Genomic DNA, 12,457 nt, shown 5'->3' on the forward strand with positions numbered 1-12,457 from the left:
CATGAAATTAGAGGCTTCTCATTGGAGAGAGTGAGCTTCACATGCGCATCTGCGTCCTGCTGTTCCAGAGACCATCACTGTGTGGGTATTTTTTTAAGGGACAGGGATAAAAATTTCAAAATTAAAGAGACGAGGACAGGAAGCCACCAAAGGACTGTACATTTCTGGAAGACAAATAAACAAAGCAGAGAAAGCCAAAACCCAGAACCCACCAGGATGAGGAATACAGGGAAAGTTGAGAGACTCCCCCCAACAAAGTTTAAAAAGGACATCACACCCACTATTATAGTATATTAATCTATTTTCTGTGGTTACAATAAAATATCTGAATTACTTGTTAATAAAAGAGGTTTATTTAGCTCACAGTTTGGGAGGCTGAAAGGCCAGCCTCTGAAGAGGGTGCCCTTGATGGTCTTACAGGGTAGGGGATGGGAGCACATGCAAGCAGTGAATTCAGTGTCACAGGAAGCCAGACAGCAATGCGGGGGTCCAGCTCATGCTTCTATAGCAACTCCCTCTGTGGGAACTGACCTGGATCCCACAATAACCACCTTAATGCCTCTGAGAGCAGCACCCCCCTTGACCTAAGGACTCCCCAATAGGTCCCACCTTTTAAAGGTCAAACACCTCTCTGAAGACCAAACCTCTGACCCATGAACCCTTAGGGGACAAACCATATCCTAACCATAGTACAAGGTGGAAGTGTTCAATAAATGCTAACTATCACATTAGTCTGGAATTTGCCTTTGCCAATACATAGACATAGACAGGTCATTTATTTTTTGGTAGAACTCTGTAATATTCCGTGACTTGTTCATCCATTTCCTCATTTGAGAAACTTCTGGATTATTTTCATTTTGGTTCCCCCCTCCCCGCCTGCCCACCACCCACCATGGGTGTAGTCTTATAAATCAGCAGATTTTAATATTCTGTCAGTATGATGGATTTTAAAACAATAGCTTACCTCTATTGTGATTTGCATTTCTCTAACAGAATTGAGCATCTTTTCTTACATTTATTGGCTATTCGAAGTTCATTTGTAAGCACTATTCACATCCTGTGCCTATTTTTCTTTTCCCGTTTTCCTGTTTTCTTCAAGAGATGATGAGTTCTTCATAATGTGAAGATATTAATTTCTTGTCTGTCCTATATAGACTTTATTATTTCTTGCCTGGAGGAAATTTCTAGTTTTTTTTTTGTTGTTGTTGTCAGATACATCATTATTTTTTCTTCATGGCTGAGGAGTTTTTTTTCTCATTGTATCTTTCAAGTCTCTCCCAAACTGAGATTTCATAAATATGCCCCGATATTTTCTTCTGTTATTTTTATTGTGTTTTCTGTTTAAAATTTAGATCTTCAATCTGTCTAGAATTTTTTTTTCTGTAGTGTGAAGAAATAATAAGAAGTAACAATAAATTAGCTACCTTTTACTGAAAGACTTCTATACCCTGGAGACTCTACAAATATTTCTGTTAATTTCACATAGATAAGAACATAAAGGATCAAAGAGATTAAGGAATCAGGCAATTTCACTCAGCTACTAAAATAAGACTGAGATTTAAACTCAAGCAATTTTTACCCTGGATCTTCTTCTCCTAAATATCCAGATGAACAGTTGATTCTGCAACCCCACTGAGTATACATCCTTTTCCGTTGAACCAAAACACAAATTTCATGATACAAATTCTCAAATAAGGTCCCCTGGATTCCACTGACATTGTGTCAGACTAAATTGTTTTGATTTTAGAAGTTTGTAGTAGGTTTTGTTCTCTCTCTGGTAAGGCAAGTATTCTTTCACTACTTTTCTCAACCTACCCAATAAAATTTGCACATTTTATTCCACATAAACATTTAAAACATTTGTTCAGTTCCAAAAAAAGTCCATATTTGCATGTTTTGACTTGGACTATATTAAATGTGAGTTTTAATCTGTTAAGAATTGACATTTATACATTTACATATTCATCTCCCTATTCGTAATATAATATTCCATTTATTTTGATCCTTTGATAAAATGTTAGAGTTTCCTTTTAATATGATTCTTGTACTCATTCATGACTTATTTTATGATTTTTGTTATTTTTGTGAATAGAATATTTTCCCCATATAATAGGTAATTATAGAAGAAAAGGTAATTATTTGGGATATGTATCATATTCAGCAATTGAGCTAAAGTAGTTATTCTAATTGTTTTTAAATGAAGTTTGTTTGTTTGTTTTGCATTTTCTAGGAATGCTGTCAAACGTTTATTCTCTTTTCCAATATTGATACCAGTTGCTAAATTTATGAACAGGGGATCTTATTACATAACTTAAAATCTTCAAAATACTGAGCCCTAGTAGTGAACGTGGATACCCCAGCTTTGCCTTGATTGTAATGGCAGTAGCTTTAACTTTGCACTCAATATATGATGTTGCTGACTGTAACTCAGTCTTCACTATGCTAAGATAGTTTCCTTCTTTTCCTATTAAACTTGTAATTTATTTTATTAGAAAACCTACTTAACTTTATTCATTTTTATCTACTACGTAATCTTTTTTAAAAATTTTTTAAGTTGTCAATGGACCTTTATTTTATTTATTTATATGTGGTGCTGAGAATCATACCCAGGGCCTCACACATGCTAGACAAGCACTCTACCACTGAGCCACAAACCCAGCCCTACTACCATAATCTTAATTTCTATTTTTAACTTGTTAGTAATAGTCCAGATTATTGTTATATTTTCTAATGTTACGAAATACTATAATTCTGGAATAGGTACCACTTGGTCATTTCTACCATCTCAAACCATTTATGAATATGTCAAAATGAACCCCACTATTATGTATAACTATTATGCACTAATAAAAAATAAACACTTCTAGATAAAACATTATCAAATTCAGCAGTATGTTAAAGGAATGGTAGAAAAAGATATGGCAGTATAATTAGAAACCTAAACTAGTCAACCAAAAAAATACCGAGTAAAAGAATTAAAAAAAAAAAAAAACAGCTAGATATATGTTATATGTCAAAAGGCAGTAGCTATACATAAACAGCAGTTAGGACTGGGTATGGGAAAAAAGTACTATTCATATCATAGTTATACATTTAATAGAATTTTTGAAGAAAAATGACTTGAGTGTTCTTGAATTTGTTAAACATAATTTTGAAAAGTGGAGATAAACATGGGTGGAGTGCTGTGTGCTATCTAATGATTAATTCACGGGAGACCACATAGCGATAGAGCTGGGGACACAGGGCTGGCTCACTGGGTCTTCCTTCCCTCAGCTGGGACAAGTGCAAGGGCCCCATTCAAAATGATCCTGTAGTTTCCCAAGAAATTACTGATTAAATTTTGCTTCGTGAGAGAATTCCCAGAGTTAATTCCCGTTGTTTGGTCTTTGCATCAAAGCACAGGACTGATGTTCACTTTAAAAGTCTGTTAAATATTGGGCTGTCACTGTCAACTATTTTCTAAAAAGCTATACATGTAGCTTGGACAGAAAGTCCCCTATAAAGAAAGAAACAGAAATGTGGTATATATATTCAGTGGAATACTACTCAGCTTTAAAGAAGAATAAAATTATGGCATTTGCCAGCAAATGGATGGAGTTGGAGAATATCATGCTAAGCAAAATAAGCTAATCCCCCAAAACCAAAGGCTGAATGTTTTCTCTAATATGTGGGTGCTGATTCAAAATAAGAGGGGAGCTCTAGAGAAGAATACCTTTACCTTAGATTAGGCAGAGGGAAGAGAGGGGAGGGTAGGGGATGTGGGGATAGGAAGGATAGTAGAACGAAACAGATATTATTACTCCATGTATATATATGACTGCATGACCAAGGTGATTCTACAACATGTACACTCGGGAACATGAGAAATTATATCCCTTCTACATATGATATATCAAAGTGCATGAATGCATTCTACTGTCATGAATAACCAATTAAAACAAATAAAAATTTAAATAAATAAAGGAGGCATTTGATGCACTAAACCTGCAACCATGAAGAACAATGCTGGCCCTTGAGTATACACTCAGTAAATGTTTGTTGAATAAATGAATGAAGCTAACTTTGACACAAAAGCTTAAATTACCAAATGTGTGCATAGCAAGTCTATGTTTGGTGCTACAGAAATTCCTTTGTGAAATTTAGAGTCCTACAACACATATGCAAATATAAATTTAAATAAACATGTAAGCAGTACCAAGTTCAAAAAGAAAGAAAGAAACGGGGTTGTCTTATTCATTGGAAGTTTCCTATTTCTAGGAACACATGCATTAATTTATTAATTTAACCCCTATTTCTTGCACAGGATGCAATGTACCAGGTGCTGGGACAGAGGAATAACACATCAGGGCAGGCCGCTGCCCTCAGGAGCTTACACACTAGTGGCTTCAAATACACAGAAAGTATGATCAACTCCACTGTTTTCCTTCATGAATAACAAAATGAAGTGCAATTGGTGAATGAAGAACTGATTATCTCCGTGTCTCATTGAAGAAATAGGTTATTTTTTTTTAAATTACAAACATATTTAAATAACAGTATACTCAGTAATTGCTAATGCTACATATAAGAAATTCCTATTTCCAGTCTGACTTTGCATCCTGCTCCCTCTGCTGCATCAGGCACAGGTTTTCTAAGTAGAGAGGGAAGCCGCATTTCCTCTCTGCCTTTTCTCTGGGGCTGAGGTCAGCCTTGGGCTGAAGCCAGCATGAGTCAGCTCCCCAGCATGGATCCCCTCTGCAGAGGCTGGCCCTGATACAGCTCCCATGGAACACCTACCAGCAAGTGTCTCTGGGCCAGGGCAGCAGCGGGCAGCAGCGTCTGGTGGATCCCTGCCGGAATACAGAGGGAAAGACTTATATGATTTCCTAGGTGGGCAGGGTAGGGCGACCAAGCAGGAGTCACTGAACTGTTCACATATTTGGTCTCCTCATTCTATTTTGGGAACAGCAAGGAAACAACTTAAAAGAAAAAAAAAATGTAATAGTACATAATAGTACAACTGGTAACAGGGATAAATTCTTAGCATCTCAAAACACTTCCAGTGGAGATCCGGATGAACCATCAGAGGTGTTTAAAATAAAAAAGGATGTATATTATTCTATTTCAGGGAAATATCCACATTAAAATATCAACATTAAAAATAGAACATGAAATTCACACGTGGATTGTAATTACATTAAACGTCTGTAGGTATATTTTAAAAGATTAGAAGTTAGAATATCGCCAATGGTTTGGAATGTAACTAGGGTTTTTCTTTTTTCCCTAGAAATTCTTTACTTAAAAAAAAAATAACTTTTATGCAAATTGGAACAAATGGCAACTGACATTTCGAAGTACCAGAGCTATTCTTGACAGACTTACAAGAGAAGAGCAGAAGCAATTGCCTGCATGTTGGGATTTGTCAGCCTGTCCCCAAGTCCAGCTCCAAGTCCTGAGAAGTGGACCGGATTCTGCAGCCCCATCCCCTCCTGACAGATCACACTGATGTCACCTGTTCGGTCCACACATGCTTCTCAGCTCCTCTGGGATTCTGGTCACTGTGCTGCATCCTCTTCCTGCAGATCTGGATGGGGCCTGCCGTGCATGGCCACCTCCCCACCCAAGGCTGACTGCTGGCCTTTTGAGTTCTCCTCTTGCAGGGGCTTCCTCCCAGAACCTTTAGGTGGAGCTGGCCTGTACTTGACCCTTCCTTCCCCTGCAGTTCACTAAATGCCCAGACGTTCAACCCATTCCAAAAGTTCACCTCCTTATATCTCAATGGCTTCTTGTTTTTAGGAGTCCCTATTACAAGTTGAACATCGGCTGGGGATATAGCTCAGTTGGTAGAGCACTTGCCTCACATGCACAAGGCCCTGGGTTCAATTCCCAGCACCACAAAAAAAGAAAAAAAAAAGTTGAACACACTTGAAAATTATACTATTTTAAGTTGGTGTCTCATGATATTTCCATTGAGTTTGTTGCACCTCAAATAAGGGGGACATAGGAATAACAGAAATGGCTACCGTTTATTGGTACCTTTTTGTGGCTGGCACTTTTTAGACATCAGTCTTCACAACAATCTTGGAGGAGAGCCATGTGGTTTTCCTTTGCAGCTCAGAGAGGCTCAACAGCTCACCCGAGGTCACACAGCTGGTACATGACAAGGTCAGACTTCAAACCTGACCAAATCTGACTTGAAAGCCAGGGCTCTTTCAACCACCTGTCACTGTGTACCTACCCTCTGCAGTCTCAGAGAAGGCACAGACTAAGAGTCATAGACCCAGCAGAGTGTCCCTGACATCTTCATTTCTCTGGGCTTTGGTATCCCTCATCTGTAAAATGAAGTAGTTGAACTTAAAAAGCTACCCAATAGGAAGGAATAGAAGGTGCAAGCGAATTGGACAAAACGGGCCTCCACTGCACTTACAGACCCCTTAGAGGCCATCATAGGTCCTTGCATGACACAATTCCAGGCAGTTACCTCTTCCCCAAAGAGGAGAAAGGGTCAGGATTGGTCACACAGCCGAATTTTCTAGCTGTCACATGAAGAAACAAGCACAGGATGCCCCAGGTACAGGAAAGAGAATCCTTTCTGACAGACAGCTCTCTGCTGGGGAAAGTCAGGTAGATCCATTACTGGCCACCACCCTGGGTGCAGGATTGACTGGCAGTAAGGAGGTCCTCTTGGGACAGGACTCAGGGAGTGGGATCTAAAGGTGCAAAACAGAGTGGTGGAGGAGATACATCTGGCTCTATTTTTTTGCACTCAGAGCTAAATCATATCATCACAGGCTCTGTCACCAAAGAAACCTGCAGAATGCAAACGAGAGGAAGAATTGCAGTCGGAATAAGTGCCCCCAGAAAAGGTCAGGCAATTAGGCATAAGTTGTTCTTTTTCCAGGAACCGCCCCATCTGCAACCTTCCTGTGTCACCGCACACAGACACGTAACCACCGCTTTTAAAAATGCAAGACCACACTTCCCTGAGTTTCTTATTGAGCACATTAGGTGAAGCGAAATCCAACCTCAATCAAGCTAGAAGCCATCTAATGTTCAATGGCTATGGAGGCCGAACTCAAATCTTCCTCTATCCTCCCACACCCAAGTCTCCCAGAGATCTTTTCCTTCCCGAGCCTTTGCAGGTGGTGCTGGGCTGGATTCTGCCTTCAGACAGTTCTCTGGGAGGCTGTCAGGTCATGTGGCACCTGCAGGAGCTGCTGTGTTCCAGAGAGGGCACAAAGAGAAGGTGCTGGATACACCGAGGCCCGCTGTCCCCCAACTCTTCCTGTGGAACGGTGCTTGCTCTAGAGCTGTGCGTCCCTGTGAAACGTGCCACCTGACTGCTAGTGGCTTCTGTGTAAACCACCGTTTTAGCAGCTACCTGCTCAGCTATGCTCTCACCAATGGCTCAAAAAACCAGGATGTGGTGGTCTCCAAGGCTCTTAGGGCACTTGCAAAACTCCAAGCATCTTAAAACAGCCTTTCAGGAGGAGAATCTGCTAAGTGCCCAAAGCTCAGGCCATAGGCCCAGAGCGTAATATTTTTATACCTCTGTGGCACCGTATCTGCCTTGACATTTACTTCTCTATTTCAGTAAAGGTGAAAACATGGTGAGACAGAATCCTAAACAGAGCTGCCGAGCTGCCAGGGTTGCTAAATGAGGCTATTAATAGAAGAGATTTGAGGAATTCTCTTTGATACAAACGACTTTGTTAGAATTGACCTTTAAAATTCAAATCAAACACTGCTACTCCTTCTACCCTCATGGCCATGTTATAGGTGGTTTCCTTCCAGATAAATGACTAGTCCTGCAATCCCACGCGCCTGCTCCGAAAGGCTCCGCCAGGCAGGGGTGGAGGATGTGGCCAGCACCCTTTTTTGATGATGTTATGTTTTGAAGGTCCCTAGTGATCGATCTTAGTGCAGAAGCCACTGCCCTCGTTACAAGAGATTCACAGCCAATGGCTTCTGTGTTTTCTATTTCTGGGTCAGTACTTCTGGGTTGTGGAGGTCAGTTCATTAGAGATGTTTCTGCCCCAGCAGCATCAATACACATATTCTGAAATGAGCCTAAATCTGGGCTTAGCTTTTAGGGACAGTCTTTTTAATTATTCCACGAATGTTTCCTAAGTGTCAGTCACTCTGATGGGAGCTTACATTTCAGAAGAGAAAGGAAGAAATATATAATACATCACATATTATATAATGTCAGATAATGCAACTATGAGAAATATAAAGCAGGGTGAGGGGGCAGAGTGACAGGGACCCCATCACTATCATGTCAGGGTAGACAGCAAGGTCTCTGGGAGGTGGCAATTCAGCAGAGAACTAAATAAAGGGAGAATGTCAGAAAGAAAAGTAGTTGAGGCAGAGGGAGGCAAAGAGAAACAGAGAGTGCAAGGGCCCTGGGGCAGCTGTCAGCCCACCAATGAAGCAGGAAAAGGTGCTTATCCTTCAGGGGAAAGAACACACACCTGGGCTGTGAGCATGGCTGACAGGGCATGGGCTACCGACCAGGCCCCTCTGCCCTCAGCTGGGCCACTGTGACAGGCCAGCCTGTGTACAGCCACAGGAAGCCTCTCCTAGCGGCACATGCTTGGGACTTAGCAGAACCTCAGGAAGGCTGGTGCTGTCAGAGGAGAGGTCAGAATGAGGGAGAGCAGTCATGAGCAATCACAGTCTTAAAAAATAATCCTTTTCTTACCGTAACTAAGCACCACCAACCGTGAAGGACAAATGTCAAGTCAGCCCTCCACGGGGTTCCCCCTCCCATCTCTCAATAGAGGGATGGTTTTCTGCCACCAATTATGAGGCTGCTGTAGAATTTTAAAATCACATCAACCCTAGTGACAGGAACATTCCAACATGGAGACTTGAGGTTGGCTCTTCCCATGCCTGTCTCATACAGGGAAACCCCCTCCACCCCCTTTCTAACCCTTCCTTTATTTGTACCCTTGCTGGTCTTTTCTGAGCAATGTGTTCTGTGCAGCCAAGCCAAAACAGCCCAGCACAAATAACTGATACTTAATATTTTTTAGATTTTAAAAAAAACTAACTAAAACACATTTTCATCATCCCTTCTTTCATAAGAAATCTCTATCTTCATGAAAGGCTTTTCTTCCCTGCCTTATTTCTGAATTGTTTAAAATGTCTGACGAACATCTTGACAACTCCATATCCAATGATTAAATTTTTTTAAAAAGAATTTGAGAAAACAAAGTATGATGTTGTGTTTGCATCTGGCAGACCTGTGTTAGTTGGTCTCCGCTAAGTGGGGGTTGAATTTGATGTCCACAGGTATAAAGCATGCTCATTACTGAGGACCCTGTTAGAAATGCTAACTGAAGATTTCAACATACTCTGGAGCTGGGAGTATGGGATGGAATTGTGGCCCACAGAGCCATCCATTCCCACCCTTCTTCCCTCCCAACATACAACAAATTAAACCAGGTTAGTATAATCAGGAAGCCTGCTGAATGCAGGAGTTGGCTGGCTGTGCAATTTAAAGAAGAAATGAAAGAAAGATCCACTGTCCAGCATCCACCCCCATTTGCTAACTACAAGTAAGCAAGCAAGGACACTGTTAGTACAAAGGAGAAATCAGTGAATATGAGATGGGCGCTAAGGGACAGGCAGACCATCCTCCAGGATTGATGGCTTTCCCAAAGACAAGTGCGTGGATGTCTCGTGACACTTAGTTTTGCCTGGTTCATTTGTCAGATGGCATTTAACCCTCACCCCAGCCCTGACCCCATCCCCATGGGGATCAGTTCTGGGGTGCAGGTGTCCGTAAGAGCACATTACTTCAAAGTAAAAAACATCCAAAGCTAATGGCATTTGGGGCAGCATTAAAGTTCCCAGTTTCAAAACGGCCGCACCCAGTGAGTTCTCACAAAAGGGCTGCCTTCAAATATGGGGGAGCCATTGCCCCTCCAGTGGAGAGCAAGAACAATTCTGATTTGGCTCCACCGTGCTCCAATTCACTCCTCTGCTTTTCTACACCTAGATCCAGCTCTGTGCCCCTAGTGCTGATTAGGGCCTGCTAAGTACACAACTGGGGACTATCTCCCAAATGCTCACCATGGATCCACCCAGTAAGCCCTCTCCAGTGCCGGGAAGTGTCTAGACAGGGAATTATGTGGGTATGAGAATGGAGTGGCTCCAGCTGAGGGCAGCAATGGAGGGATCAAGAGCACACCACCACCAAATCCATTTTGACCCAACTTCCCAGAACCCAAGGCTCAAAGGAAGCATGCCAATGGGTGACCAGGAGAATAAGCATGTTCCTAGAACATTCGTCCTTGTTCAATGTGGAGAAATGACTTAAGTGTACTGATAAGACACATGGGTCTCCCCAAATGCTTATGGTTTGGACACAAATGGGACTCGAGATGAACACAAGGTCACCGAAACACACTCTTAAAACAATCAATCCACCTAGGATACATACAACACCCTCTGTTAGTCTAGTGATTGGCACCTAGGTAATCATGTTCACAAATATTTTCAACAAATAGATATTAACCCTCAAAAAAAAAAAGAAGAAGAAGAAAAGAAGAAACATCATTACATTATAGAACTAAACAGAACCAGCGACAAGCAAGTTTCATTGAGGCCCAAGCTGAACCCTGTAACAGAGATGCCCTCCCCTCGAAGTCAAGCGTGTGATGAGGTAACAGGATACTTCCCTCCTGTACCAGTCAGCTGCTCTAATTGATAATATTGTAATAAATGCGAAGATTATCTGTGAAATCACAGAATCTGCTCTTTGCCTCTGTGCAGCAAGCCTCTGGGATCAACAGATGTTCCTCCTTTAGACGATGACACTTATTATACTAAATGTACCTGATCACATCCAGGGTCACTTTCCACGTGTGCAACTGCCCTGTCTGGCATGGTTCTTTTGGGGAACTTTCTAACCACACGCAGACTCAATAACCCTTATGGCTGACCTTTGGGCCAAGATGCAACAGTGTGTGTTTCTCATCAACAGTGCTCCTTTAATTATTAACAAGATTTTCCAATAACGACAATGATAAAAGAAAAAAAAACTTATGATGGAAGAGGATAAGTCCCTTTACTGGAAATGTTCAAGGCAAGCTTCTCAGGAGCAAGTGCCTATGAAGGAAAGGTTGAGGGGGTTGGAAAGAAAAGCACTGGACTCCGGTTCTGCCACGGGGCTGCTGAACCTCTCTGTGTCTGTTTTGTTTTGTTTGGGGAGAGTGTGTTCACCTTGCCACCTTGTCCAGCTGCCTCCGCCTCTCTCCCAGGTCCAGGGTGGATTCCCCCTCCTGACTCTCAAGTCACTGGAAAGAAGTTGGGGGGGGGGTCACCATCTGTTGTGCATACTAAACACCCAACCCGTTGTGACTGGGATTTTTTTTTTTTTTTAATCATCACAATAAGCTTTTCAAAGGTTAGAACCTAAAATCCTAGAATCTTAGAATAGGAAGACCACTTAGTTCCTAAAATCCTCTAGTCTGACTCTTCTTATTCACGGTAGCTGTTTTTGTTTATTAATTATATGCTACTTTCTGATACTGTACAAACAAGGGCAATGGACTATGGAGCAGAGGTCAATAAACAAGTCCCATCACCCACCCTTCTCAAAGTGTTTTGACCCTTCCCTGGGCCTCAATTTATTGCCTATCAATCACCCCCATGGACTACATACTTAAGCTTCATATTGAAACTGATGAGACTTACACAGAAATTGTAATCTTTTATTCTTCACCTTAGTCTCCTGTGCGCCCACTTTGGAGACCCCGGGGTAGAAAAAAGGAGAATGAGCCGAGGTTGGGGCATGTGACATTGACCCTACATGGAAACTTCAAAGGGAAAAACATCCTCAACAAGTCTTCCTTAGCATTTCTTCAAGAGAGAAACGGTCAGGGAAGAGGCAGGAATAGCGCTTTCTCTCCAGTTTCCAGCCCCCCTCTCTGAATTTCCAATCACACTTGTCCCCAAAGGTTGTCATAGTCACTTCTGATGCCATAAGATTTTCTACCACTAGGGAGCTCATACCCTGTTGTTTGGCTGTGACCCTGTCTGACCTGGGAGAGTGTGGTGGACACTATCATGGCTACTTTCAACTTGGAGAAAATAGAAGCATTTTGTTGAGACTGTATATTCTGAAGACGGGGATTGAATCCTTGAGTTCTCTTTCTAAAGATTCTTGCGTGCAATTAACTCCTAGGTCCATTGTGGTTTATTGTTTACTTGCTTGGCTCTTTGTTTTCTGGCTAACGTGAGACTAAAAAGTTATTTCCTCTGGAAGATAGGTATCTTATTAGCAACTGGCATGTTTTTCTGCTGATTTTACAGGTCACTAATTGTCCTTATTAGAAAACATCAAATTCGCTGTGAAATTTTATATATGCTTCATTTCATTAGAGAGAACCACAAAGACACCGATAGCTGGTCTAGAAGAAAGTTACTAAAGCAAATCAGACTAGAAAAAGTGTTTATCCAGTTTGCC

General features: G+C 41.5%; 1 non-coding gene across 1 annotated transcript; it reads left to right on the plus strand.

Moving 5' to 3' along the window:
• The first annotated feature begins 5,803 nt into the window (after nucleotides 1-5,803).
• Trnav-cac (transfer RNA valine (anticodon CAC)) lies at nucleotides 5,804-5,877 on the plus strand. The gene has a single exon. It is a non-coding gene; the product is annotated as a tRNA-Val (tRNA).
• The last annotated feature ends 6,580 nt before the right edge of the window (nucleotides 5,878-12,457 follow it).

The sequence above is a fragment of the Callospermophilus lateralis genome, chromosome 10, assembly GCF_048772815.1.
Source record: "Callospermophilus lateralis isolate mCalLat2 chromosome 10, mCalLat2.hap1, whole genome shotgun sequence".
Lineage (NCBI taxonomy): Eukaryota > Metazoa > Chordata > Mammalia > Rodentia > Sciuridae > Callospermophilus > Callospermophilus lateralis.